General features: G+C 39.3%; 1 protein-coding gene across 3 annotated transcripts in view; it reads right to left on the reverse strand.

Annotated features, from left to right (window-relative positions):
• arhgef49 (Rho guanine nucleotide exchange factor 49) overlaps positions 1-14,333 on the reverse strand; it is a 90,595-nt gene that overhangs the window by 44,060 nt on the left and 32,202 nt on the right. Inside the window, exon 1 of one of the 3 annotated variants that reach the window (XM_070544063.1) lies at positions 5,464-5,612. The exons of the other annotated variants lie outside the window; for them this stretch is intronic. The gene's annotated coding sequence lies outside the window, so the exon portion shown is untranslated. Of the gene's footprint in view, positions 1-5,463; positions 5,613-14,333 lie in introns of those variants that run through there. 3 annotated transcript variants of the gene reach the window in all.

The raw sequence follows: 14,333 nt of genomic DNA on the forward strand, positions 1-14,333 counted from the left end.
TAAAATTTAGAACGGAAGGTAGATCAAAACTAAACCATGTCTTCAAAATCATCAGAAAATAGCTGTTAAAAAGACAACAGGAACCTTTTGAATATTTCTAAAAAAGAACACAAGTAAAATAGTGGCAATGGGACCATTGATCATTTAATCCATCAAACTAAGGCTAGTGGATGCCCGTAAGAATTATTTTAACATGTGAAATTCTCTTTTGATTAAACTAAAAAGTTTCACTTAAATATTTAGTCACTTAAAAACCCACAATAAAACCATCTAAAAAGACATCCTGTGTAAAAGTCCTACAACTGACCATGACAGAAGTATTTTGTTCTACTCAGAGAGCGTACTCTGTGTTTATTCTGGGCAATTAATGTAACACATTATAATATCACCATCAGAATTTTGTAGAGATAAAGAAAAAAATGAAGTGGTTCTCTTACAGTTCTCTAAAAGCCTCAGCCAATAACAAGGCTCAGTCTAAAGCCAACGATCGGACCCTCAGGTTATCAGTCTCACCGGACCACCGCACTTCCGTATTTAGGGTCCTCCATTCATTATGAACTCGTGTATTTAGCAACAGAACACCACTGGTGTGAGAGGTTCGCCGCTCAATAACCAGAGAAGGAGAAACAGCCGGCTGCTACCACTTTATTTTTAGGACAAAATACTAGATTGCAACTTTAAAGGGGAAAAAAACAGAAAATATTTTAAACAAAATGTGGATTAATAACGCAAAGATTCATACAGCAAAAAAACATGACAAGAATGACATAGTTATGGTACATCAGGGTTCTTATTTTGACCCAAACTTCACAAAGGACAAAGTGAGGTTTCACTTAATTAAAAGCTGCTAAAGAGCCAGATTCAACTGTAGCCTTTTTTTCCTTTTCATCAATGGAAGATGGAAACAGCTAATCATCTACCCCAGGAAGCCTTTTGGTCCTCCTAACAGACATGATTAGCCTCACATGAACCTCCAAAGCCTCCAGTCCAAACCTCTCACTTTTCTCTCCCCAGCATCAATATCTCTATGCAAACCGGCTCATGTCAAGTCAATTTATTTTCCAATTTCCCTCACTGGGTGAAAAAGCGTGCCTCTCACTCTATCCACCCCTCTATGCTATTTTCTACTCCTCTCCGTCACTTTGTGTCTCCAATACTTTTGTCTTTTATTTGTTGTTTTTCTACCTTGGCTGAATTTTATCTGGTGTGTTGTGTGTAGAACACATTGTGTGAGACAGGTGAATGAAGAACAAACAATTCTGTTTGTGTTTGTATGGACCAGAAAAAGGAAGACAAGTAAAAAATGAAGTGCCTTAAAAAATGTTTTGGCATTTACTGTTACTCAATCCTGTCTGCCTGTTAAAAATAATGTCATGAAGCATTAGATGGATTACACTGAAACTGAATGAATTATTGGATGTACACCAATGATATTTGGAGTCTATCCAGTTCAAGATGGCCGACACAGTCATCAGACATCAGGAAACACAAAATAGCTGAAACTCAGAAATTTCTACCAACATTAATATAATATATTTGGTGAAGGTTGTAGTAAAGAGTCAGTCTTTGCCTAAAATGTTGGTATTAAATGTTGGATTCAGTCTTCCGTGTCCCACACAGAGGCCCCTGGGTCGACTCATATGTTGGAGACATAATAGGCTTGTCTCCACTATAGGAGTTCTGGGAAATTTCTGGAAGAGGGAAAACTGACTGGTAGCCACAATAGTTTGGTCCTCTCCACCATTGAGTCTCCATACAAATTCAGCTTTTCAGGACTTTGCTAGAATATCAGCATATCGTAACTGCTTTGGCAGCAAGTGATGTCACTGATCAGTGTCAAAATGTGTACATGGACATAAATTACATTGAAAGTTTTATTCTGTAAAAGTACGGGGTAATTAAATCAAGTCAGAAGACAGAGAGAGGAGCTGTGTGATGTAAAATATGACATTCAATGACCAGAAGAAACGCAAGTTTTTAAGGTGCTCTAGTGATGGGTACCTTTAACATTTGAATTGATACGGTACCAATTGTTACCGGTACTTAACGGTACCAATTGTTGATACTTTTGAGTGTTTAATAATAATTAAAATCACTTTTTAAATTAAATATATATCATTTTCCCAATATTTAACCATATTTATATAAATATCATGATAAATAGCATACAACTGTTTGTATTTTATCATCGTAGTGTTGTACAAAATTCTCCAATATGAAAACCTTTAATAACAAGTTTCTAAATGACGCAAAAACAAACCCAGCTCCATGTACTCCGAACCCTCTTCTACGACCTCTGGAATAACTATGATGAGGAGACCGTGTATTATAAACTACAAATGAAACTAAAGCAAACCTTGATACCATACAACAGTTTGTATTTTAATTGTGTGGTGTTTCACAAACTAAACCAGCTCCATGTCCTCCTTTTCTTCTCCTTTCCCCTCTGTGATGGTGGGTCCTTGTAGTTTTATAAACTGTACATTACACTGAAGCAAACATCTTTGCTGTGAACTAAATTTACTGTGTATCTTTAATCCTTTTGCTGTTCTTTTTCAAACTGTTTATTTTTCCTGCTCGGAAGTTGGAATTTCCAAGGAGAAAGTGAATGCACCATTAGCTATATAAATATTATATTATAAACAAAAACTTAACTATCAAGCTAACGCTAACTCAAACAGTTTATTTAGCTGCTGGAGCAGATTAACCCTCCCACTGTCCTAATGGGTGTGACCCGTGAGGAAAGTTGACCATTGAGCAGGACTGATGGTTTATCCCTTGGGTCCATGTGACAGGGGTGAGGAGTGAGCACCACCTCACCCCTGCCACGTGGACCTCAAGGGATAAACCATCAATCCTGCTCAATGGTCAACTTTCATCGGGGGGTCACCCATAAAGACAGTGGGAGGGTTAAGATGCCTCATACTCAGATCGTTGTCGCTGGTTTCATCATCATCCAACAACCCATCCCATTTAGTGAAGTGAAGCCAAACTTTAGAGCGCGTTTGCTTTCTTTTAGTCGAACTTTTGGAGTTCTGAGGGGAAAGAGACAGCACCATTAGCTGAACGGAAGCTAACATATCAATCTAACGTGATCTTAAACATTTTATTTACCTACCGAAACAGATTAAGATGATGATGTGTCACTTAGATCGTTGTTGCAGGCTTCATCATCACCCAACAACCCATCACATTTAGTGAAGTGGACCCAAACTTCAGAACGCTTCCTCTTTGCCATGCTGCTTTGTTTACAGCTCACCCAGAGTGACTGACCACGCTCTTGCGCCGGTACGCAGCACACGTACCAAAAAAAAAAAGCACAGTTTCATATGACGTGAATCGGTACTCAGTCAGTACTATGGAATTCAGTCGGTGCCTTAAAAAGTACAGAATTCGGTACCTATACCTATCTGTGAGACAACCAAGCCCCTTGAATTAGGGCATTGAGTGAGAAATTCCACTGTATTTTTTTGGTGTTTGGAGTTTAGTAATGACTTGAAAGAAACATGAACGGTCATTATTTTATTTTCCTTTCATTCCTTCATAACCAACTCTTCAATTTTTTTAAATGCCGGTGTTTTAGCCACGTCTGCCGATTCATTTCCTACTGAGTTACAACCAATCAGAATTAGTTATTCACAAATTCCGCTCAGCGACTCTACCGGGCCATTCCAAGTACCTACCCCTGTAGGTACTCTGTTGGCTCCTGAAAATGGCCCAGAAAATGGTCAAAATGGTCAACGCAACTCAACTCTGCCACTGACTCTTTTTGCTCTGTAATATTGATGCTTTATCTCCATAAATAACTCAAGCCTGAAGGACTTCTGCCATGTTGAGGAGTTGCTAATGCTAACAGTTAGCTTCTACTAGTGGAGATGTTCATTGCCGTTTCCTGAACACTAAAACAACAACAGCCTTCCTCCTCGCGAGCCAAGATGTGTGAGTCCATGATCAATACGTGACAGTGTGATGTAGATCTGTCAGGCTTTTCCAATCCTAGATTTTTACCATATATTTTCGATCAGAAGCTAATGCAAGAGATAGGTGTAGGAGACTAATTTCATGCTCAGCCTGCATGTTAAACTCAGAGTGACTGATTATAAACAAATAATCATTAAAAATTATTTTTCAGCAAACCACACCTTTAAACACACACACACACACACACACACACACACACACTATATATATATATATATATATATATATATATATATATATATATATATATATATATATATATATATACACACACACACACACACAAATATATATACTATTTGCTAAACAGAGAGTGAAAAAATTATTTGGAAAAATTTGAAATTCTTGTTCAACATAAGATGCTTTTAGATTTTTATGAATGGTTACTTCTTTGTGTCACATCTATTTCATAGTCATCATTTGCACCTGACCTACTTCATGTGCACATCCAGCAAATACATCTCAGCAAAAGTCAAAGAAATTGAGTAAGTATGAATTATTTATTTTCCATATTGGAAAGCCTGAAACAATTTCAACTACATCATCCAGGCTTGCATGTCTAGTTTACATAGGAGGTCACGGACAAGGCCAGTTGATATTCACACTGCTCTGAGATCAGCCAACAGCAAAGACAAGGCTCTGGCCAGCTGCAGAGAAATACACTATCGACCAGCCAGGAATTCATCAGCCACAATAATTAATCTTGTGGGAAGTGAATCCTTGAGCCAGAGCAAGTGAGTGAACCGCTCCAAGTGTGCCTGAGAGAGAAGCAGACTACACAATAACATCAGAGTTACCTTACAGCAGATTTTGCATGCGTGCACACACACAGACAGACAGACCACACACACGTTCATATAAATTACCTCCACTTGAAGACCAAATAACATTTGATCATTTTCTTTAAAAAAAAACAACGAACCCCCCCCCCCCCCCCCCCCCCCCCGAGATCTTTAGATTTTTGAGTTTCATCCTCAAGTGAAGTGTTTAAAATGTGTGGTGGGAATGTGAAAAAGCCAACTAAAGACTGTAAAGCTGCCTTGAGTAGAAAAACGGTATCTGTGTCCATGCAAAGCATCACATTACACCTGCTGTCATTCCACGACTTCCCTCCATACAAGGCAGCATGAATTATTCACAGATCCCTGCTTTGTCAACTACTACACCTCCAGCTGAGCAGAATAAATGTTCCTGCTTCCACCATTCATAAAATGACAAGAAAAGATCCCAGTAAAACTTATATAGAATACATCTCAGACAAAATGGTTTCAGTGCACTAAAATACATCTACAAAAAGAAACTATAGTCTTGTCAGTCACAAAACGGGGCACATGCTTCTTCCTCCTCCCCTGTTTTTTCACCGGCATCAGCTGCCTCTATCCTGCCTCTCTGCCTTTCACAGATCAGAAGCTAAAGACTCTAAAGCACAAGAAAGTAAAAACCAGCCAATAAAGAAGAGCATTATAAGGTTTGGAGGCTTACCTTTGTTAGCGGTGTGTGTGTTTGCAGGTTGTAGTGTGTTACGAGCTGCACTGCCCAGCAGGCAGCCTCTCCTCTGTCTCGCTCCCACTGCGAGAGGGAGTAGAGCGAGTCTGAGCACGCGGTGTGTGTGTGTGTGTGAGAGAGAGAAGGCAAGCCCTCTCACTGGCTATTGTTAGAGGGAAAGGAGCCAAACAGAGCATGCTCCAGCTAAACATGAACAGCCCTTGTAGTCGGCATGGAGACTGGGAAGCGGTTACCTTTGTCACATCCTTTTTAACACAAAGAAACAGTGAGTGAAGTTCAGGCAGGTGCAGCTGCTGGGTCACCATCCTCATCACATCACTAATCCATGATTCTGCTTTTTCTCATTTCTCACTATCACTCAGAAGGAAGTGACAGCTGCTCGGTCAGCTGATGACCTGGATCAGACACACACAAGTGTCCTGGATACATGTAATCCAGCACAGAACCCATCTACAGCTCAGCAAATGAATTTTGACCCAGTGAGACGTCACAGACAAGAGGCACTAAGCTGAGCTAGTCATGTGACTCATAATAACCTCAGGAATGTCTCATGGCATAACTTTCATGGTTCCTTTTCCAACATCAAGGCTACAGGTTAAATCAAGACATAAAAGTCATCACATTTAAAAAACTAACTAAAAAAATCGGATTTTCAATCATGACGCTGATGGATTAGAATTAGAATGATTATCTAGAAGAGCCCTGTTGAACCTTAGTATGTTTCACCCACTTTAAAGGGATACTATGCAACATTTTCACATTTTAATCATTTTCTTGAGGCAGTATGAGCTAAAACGACCCTTTACAGGGTTGATAAAATGTCACTCTGACAGAATGTTGCACCTGCAGCTTCCAAGTGCTGGTCCAGTCAGTCTCTTTTTGAGTTCAGCTTTCACTCCTCCCCTCACCTTTCTAAGCGCTGTTTATTTTTCTTTTGACCTCTTTTACAGATTTTCCCCCAACAATATGTACAGGTCCTGCTATTTATGTTATGTCCATGACATGTTTCACGCACCACCACCTCCCTCCTTGCACAATGATCGGACGTATGCGTGTGCCGTCAAATTGGAGGCGCGTGCTAATTTTTGCCATTTGTATCATCACTGTATTTTATAGGAGAGCCAAAATGCTCTCATACATGCGACCTAAACGACGCAGGTGGTTTTTCAAGCTCCTCCTCCTCTGTCATGACCACTGCTGTTTCTCCTTTGGATTGAGCAGGAAGTGTCTCCGCCCTCCATGTGACTGATCTGCCAAGTGCGTGAGTGCCGAACCATAATGATGATCCATTGCACCCTCACTGTTAACGCATGCGTGCAAACATCCATTGGGCTGGCACAGGGCCCCCAACAAGGACTCAGCATGAGATGGATTTTGGCAGATATACCTGTGGGTTGCCCAATCCCAAAGGGGCCCACGTGAGAAAATACATACTGGTCCTATTCATACACAAGATCCTTGTGTGTTAACTGTGGGGTAAGTGTGGGTTTTCCCTGCCTATACTACCCCAGGCACAGCCCACTAAAGCCCATGGTGGGCCCAAACAGGCATGTTTGCCAGTGATGGGAAAGTTCGTTTAAACATACATTTTAAAACGAACTAGTTTGTTTCTTACTTCATAATTAAAAAAATTGAACTAAGTTCACTGTTCCAAAAATGAACTAGTTCTTTTTTCTCATGTATATATAAAACTTATAAAATAATTTTAATGGGAAATTATTAAACAATCTTAGGAAGCACGTTGAGGTAGCTAACTCAAAGTGCATTATTAAAAGTGCAAAACATAAAAATTTTTATAATCTTTTAGTTAAGTCCCGTTTCAATTTTTCTGAATGAACTTTGACTCCTGCACACAGCATAGACATAGAAGAGTAGATGCCGCACCAATAGCTACTGGCTATGTTTGGCCACATTTGTGGGTTCTACTTTTTATAAACTCCATGGTTAACAGGATGTTTTAGCTAGGCATTAGCTCCGGAAAAACTCCGTGAAGATCTGGAGCTAGAACGGCGAAAGAACACGTTCATAAAACCATTCACGCACGCCAGGACGAACGCACTCACTTTTACGTTCCTCAGGCAAAATACAAATGAGTTCAGTTCACAATCACAAAAAAAAAAAAGAACAAATTCCCAAACGATCGTTCAATGAACGCATTCGGGCACAACACTGATGTTTGCCTGATGTCAGGCTGTGTTCCCAAACAAAGCCTTCTTTTGATAACACCGCAGGATTGCTCACAGCTCATATGAGTTAATCAATCGTGAAATGGAATGAACAAATGTTATATGAATAATAATAATGTTTTGATTAATCTGTGCTTAAATTAATAAGGTTGATTAGTCTGTGCTTGAATTACTGAAGTTTGAAATGAGAAGTGAATCATGATCTACACTCAAATACAAGGTTCATTAGCGATAAATTAAAGTTAAGTTAAACGTCATGACACATATATTTTCTTAGCCGCAAATCAGAGCATCCTGTATCTGAAAGAAGGCGTGATATTCTGAGGTTTGCTTGTTAACACCCCTTAACATGGCACGTCCCGGTTCGCCAAGAATTCATAATATGAGAATATTAAAACAGAGCTCACTTGACGGTGTGTCAGTTCTAGAGAAAGCTAAAAGCTGCCTACAGCTGACACAGCAAAACGGTTCCTTCAGCTATTCGGAAACAGCTGTTCTAGACATAAACAATTTCATCTATCTGTTGTGATCCGGGAGGCGACTCTGGACTGAACTGGCCACACTGCGGTTTGATCTACAAACTTTGGTACCCTGGGGTCACCCGACCCCCCCGATATCTCGGATCCGAAAGGGAGTCTCCTCAGGGGTAAGTAGAACACAGCCAGATTGCGTCTGATGTCGTTTTGATAAGAACCAACTTCATAGCTTAATGCGAACCAAATTCTTTTCACCCAGAACTCAGTTCACTTGTCATGTTTTTATTTGTTTAGAAAATAAATGTCTTATCTTTTATAAATCTGACTGTTTTCAGAATCAAAACGAAGTGTTTATAATCCCTTAATAAGCAAAGAATCCTAGAATCTTCTGATTAAACATCCAAAGACCAAGCAGGTTGATATTCTATATTTATATAGAGTGTCACAGCTTGTTGGTCATAAGTAAAGGTAATATATTAAGCTTAAAAGCAACAACAATTACCCCCCTGCAAAAGCATGAATCGTTAAACTGGCTGTCACTAAAATCAAGCAGGTATTTTCACAATATGGCGAGCTCTATGAATGTTGCTGTGAATGTGAAGCATTGAGTGTTGTATATTTTAATTTTGTCATCTGTATTGCTTGTTATAAGGTTAAAAGGAGGAGATGACACACCTAAACGGGTTGTCATGGTACAGCATGATATAACGGGCTAAATGTTAAAGCATAAGCCAGAGCTGGGTTAGCCATTTAGCTAGCATACCAAATTTTTAACAACTAAGGATCCTGAGCTGATGTAGTAGGGGGGGGGGGTTTAGTGTAATAAGCTTAGTCCGCCCCACTGGATCTTTGATCTAGGTCCCAGTGGCTTCTCTCTCTTACAGTTTCAGTGGGGACAGGACTCCTGATCGATGACGGGCTATAAGGAGTCTGTCAGAAGGCTGGAAGCTCTGTGGCTGTAAACATGCGTTACATTTGGAAATATGGCAGAAAAGGTGCCAACAATAATTCAAAAAGTTAGAAATATACTTTTGACCAAATCGTGTCAAACTGCGTGTGACGTTTCATTACAAAGAGTCCTAATTCAAGTGTGTGTATGTGTGTGTGTGTGTGTGGGGGGGGGGGGGGGGGGGAGCTATCGCTGAAGTGTTTGGTGTCAGATGGAGCATTCGTCAAAGCTCAGCATCGACTGTCATTACTCACGATCCATTATCTGCACCATGACATTTGTCACAGCTTTAAAAAGTACAGACAAATGGCTCCTTAATGCTCACAAAAGAATCAGGAAATACTGATCTGTGTCACTCCAGAGAGCTTCAGCTCATCAGCACAGCTTTGTTTACATCAGAAGAGATGATGGGCTGAGATAAACACATTCATCATATCATCGCTGAACTAATTTACAAAAAGGGCTGCAATGATTTTTGTAACATTATTGGAAGAAGGAGTAAAAAAAAAACTGTGCAAACACACAATTTAAGGATGAGTTTAAGACCAAGTCTTCATCTCAATAAAATCCAGCTTGTCTCATTAATATGCAAACTTGTTTACTCAGCCGGTTGCTCAGCTTCTAATCAAACCTACTACTGTGTTAGAGGGAAATGTGTTGCAGGAAAGGAGAATAGTAGCCACCAATGAGTCTGACATCATGCATAGGTACTGTGTGATGTTGCAGTATGCTACAATGCTAGGTTATATGCATTTTTGTTTGTTTTATTTTGTAGGGCATGCAGTAGGAATACCATATCCAGACTTCCAATCATTAAAAGGATCATCCAGGGGAAGAATGATGCATTTACTGTCAAACAGAAATAATCTCTTCAAGCACACTCAGTGCAGAGTAATATCCTCTCGTTTCTGACTCATTCAGCAACACTATAAAGACCATGCACGACTCTTTAGTTATCATTATCCGATTTCTCTGCTACCCGCAAAAGCGAGATAAGAGAAATTTTCCATCTTGGTTGCAGCCTATTCACTGTAGGGGGTGTGTTCACTATTAGCACCATGCTGTTCTGCCTTTCAAGGCTACTTACCCCTCAACAGAGACACGGTGAAGGCTGTAAAAGGGTTTAGCAGCTTCACCACACATCAGTTGATCAATACGCTGACTTCAGAAAGGATTAATCACAAGATGGATGTAGTTCTGTATATTTATGGTGAAGGGCACAAAATAAACAGCTTGTAATTACAGCCACACTGGCCATGCTGAAATCCATATTTACATTAATTGATGACCAAACTTGGCTGGATGTTCAGGGCCTGCAGATGTTGGTAGATGTTAAAAACTGGTTCAGGACAAAAGCTCCAACAAATCACAAGTGTTTACATTTAAGCATAGTTAGTGTTCACTTTGAGAATCAACATTATAGAAAGAAAATAAAAAATGTATAAAAGCCTGAGAAATGTGTCTCTGCTTTTCGTGTAGAACACTTTTCAAAGAGACACATCAGAGCTCGCTGTAATGTAAAGGTTTACAGATAAAATAAAAGGAACCAAGTTTGAAGTCAAAGGTATAACTGCCAGATCTGTGCCTTTGGTGTCAGATGATCTTAATGTTTCTGAGACCAATTGGCAGCTTTAGAATTTACTAACTGAAGAAAACGGCTAAAATATTTCAGAACGACAAAATAACAGTTAATTAGGCACTTGTGCTCTAGCGGTGAACCGATGCCGATATGAGGCGTTCGTGCATATCTAATGGCCGATTAACTGGCCGATATTTTGATGTGTTGCACCTTATCTAAATGCTAAATTACCACTAGGCACAACTAGAGGTCAACTGATATTGATCTTTCTGTTGGCAATACCAATGCTGAAATGTAAAGGTCACGGTCAGCTCATGGCCGATTTGCGCTGACGATATTTTGAATCGATTGTCATGGCCGATATCTAGATGTTTTCCACCTTATTTTCATGCTCAAGTGTCACAGATAACATCAGTAGATGCTAGGGATGCACAATATATTGCCATCAATATCTGTATCGGCCAACGTAGTCATTTTGTTAACATATTGGTATCGGTCCGATAAGTAAAACTGGGCCGATATTAACAACCAATACCGTTTCCATATATATATATATATATATATATATATATATATATATATATATATATATATATATATATATAGTTTGCACTCTACAGAAAGAAAGCAAGACATTAAAAAATTCAGCTAAATAATTTTTAGTCCATACATAATCTGATGATTTCAGCAGCATACATGTCATTTATATTGGTATCGTCAAATATTGGTTATCAGCCATAACAACGGTATTAATACCCGATTTCAGTATCAGCTCAAACATTTCATATCGGCGCATACCTAGATGCACAAAATTTCAGTAATTAAAGCAGATTTTGTTCAGGAACATAAAATATACACTGAAATTCTGCAGCAGCACCAGGCTGTGCCTGACTTTAAATCTGCTTTTTATAAAAAAAATGTCGGCTTTATTTATCAGCCGAGGGATACATCGGTCTACTTTTATTCTGCTCTGACAGCATTCTGCAGATGTTCGTAGGAACTATATCTATAATATTAAACCGTTACCCTGATGCAAAGATTGGATTCTGGCTTGAAACAAATAGATTTTAGGAATTTGAAGCTCTCCTTCGCTAGTTTTCTCGATAAATCTGCTGTGGCCTCGAATGTGAATGAATCTCTTGTTAGTCGTGCTCCTGTTAAAGAGGAGAGAAGATTGCTGTTGTGTATTCATGATAAGCAAATGTCTTGCCTCTGATTGGCTGACAGCAACGCAACTCTTCCATTACTTTTGTTCACCCTTCATTTTTGGATAAAAAACTGCAACGTTGATGTTTACACAAAAAGCAAAAGTCAGAACATGTTCCGCCACGTTGTGTAGTTGCTAATGCTAACAGTTAGCTTTTACTGGTGGAGACCCACTCTGCTCTCTCCTGGCAGCTTAGCTAGATGAGTCCAGGGATGCAAATTTTCCCTGAGAGACGTCCTGTCTATTTCCTCTCCATGGCTAATGCAGTGAGGATTGAAGAAAGTTTTCACATTCAGCATGCATTTGAAACTCAAGAGTGACGTGAAAGAGACCTTTAGATCACTTATTTTTGTAGAAGTGACAGGAAACCTTTTCTGCAGAGTGTGTAACATTTATTAGCCTCTTTTCAAGGGTGGTTGTCAGGTAAGAGTATCAGAACCATGTCCAGGTGGTACCAATACCCCAGGCCAGGATGACACATTCACCCAGGACTCATTTAGGGACACACAATTAGATAATTTATGAGGGCTTCACCATTGGTTAAATTATTCATGAGATACGTCTGTGCTGTGGGTGAGACGTGGACAAACCTTACAGAAATAAGCAAGAGGGACCTTTGTCAGTTTAAAAACTCCATAAGAACTCTCATCGTTACTTTTTAGAGATGTTCTAAATTTAGCTGCTGTGCCTCAGGAGACTAGCTGCATAGGGAGATGGAGAATGGTGGGGCAGCACTTCATGTTGACTGCACAACCCTGAAGGCCTGCTGAGGGAGGACTTTCCTCCTAGCCATTTTTTCATACTTTTACACACATCCAATCAAGAGTAAATAAGCACTGCGTTCACCTAATTTGGACCTTGCTGCTTCACAATGGTTGCTTCTAACAGCTCTGGCAGAAAGAAATGAAGCATTGTTGTTGATCCACTTGGTTGGACGGAAGTGTTTACGTTTCGGGGGGGTGGGGGGGGGTGGGGGGTGGGGGTGCATTAATACAGGATGTCGTAAAAACGTCGTTTGTTTTTCTATCTGTTGTTTGATTACTTGGCAACCACACTGGCACTGTGGGTCACAATGCCTTCCTTTGATAATTGATGGCCAACAGAGAGATGGGTGACCGGGTGGATGCTGAGCAAGGTCATAATGAACAATAGAACACAGTGACACACTTACAGCAATGTAGCCACAGGCTCAACCCATTAAACTATATACTCACACCGTTAATAGGGTCTTTGTCCACCAACGCTGAGTTCCCAATAATTATTTGTGGTTTTTCTCCTCACGTGAACCGGGATGATGAGTATTTCCACCGGTTTATTTAGGGAAATGGAACACGGAATTAAACCTTATGAATAGAATAATGTGGTGAGCTGAGGTGAAGCGGTCTACTGTTGCAAATTTACAAATTTAACACTAAGAACAACATTTACAGCAGAAGAATGTTCAAATATTGTCTACGATTTGGGTAAGTTTTATTGGGGTATTGTTGATGACAACCACGAGAAAACTGTTATTAGCATTAGCTTCACTTTAAGCTAACTCTTCTTTATAAAAACATAGAAGAGAGGCGCTTAGAGTTTTTAAAGACTTTAAAGTTTTGAGTGAAGATTGAGATGCTCCGCCATAAAAAGTACTAAAGCAACACAATTAGATGAAGAATTGCCACTAAAATATGTAATAAGTAAAAAAAAAAAAAAAAAAACATAGTGGAAGTTCAAATGTGAGTAATCTATAAGTACAAAAGAAATGACAAATCTAATGACAACATATAAAAAAGGGATATTTTTATTATGTAAACGCTGCAATATTATAACTGCTCAATTAAATAAAATGCATATTAGGTACAGGCCAAAAGTTTGGACACACCTTCTCATTCATTGTGTTTTCTTTATTTTTATGACCATGACCAACAAGTGCTAAACACCTCTGGGAGCTCCTTCAAGACGGTTGGAAAACCATTTCAGGTGACTCCCTCTTGAAGCTCATCAAGAGAATGACAAGAGTGTAAAAAGCAGTAATCAGAGCAAAGTAGGGCTGGGCGATGTGTCCTAAAATAAAAATAACGATATACTGAGGATTTCACCTTGATAACGGTAAATGATAACTACAGGTATACGCAGAAACATGTATCACATTGAGTCACATTTTTACGTGACTCTAGGTGGTACAGCTTCTTAAAGGGATATGAATGTTGCCAACCTACACACATCTTTTCATTTTTTATTATCAAATTAATCAACATGAGAAAAATTCTCTTGACATGAGTCAGAAATTTTCATAACGATAAATTTTCTATTTATTGCCCAGCCTTAGAGCAAAGGGTGGCTATTTTGAAGAAAATAGAATATAAAACCTTTTTTCAGTTATTTCACCTTTTTTGTGTTTACCTCCACATGTGTTCATTCATAGTTTTGATGCCTTCAGTGAGAATCTACCAACGTAAATGGTCAT

Source organism: Nothobranchius furzeri, chromosome 14, assembly GCF_043380555.1.
Source record: "Nothobranchius furzeri strain GRZ-AD chromosome 14, NfurGRZ-RIMD1, whole genome shotgun sequence".
NCBI classification, from domain to species: Eukaryota; Metazoa; Chordata; class Actinopteri; order Cyprinodontiformes; family Nothobranchiidae; genus Nothobranchius; species Nothobranchius furzeri.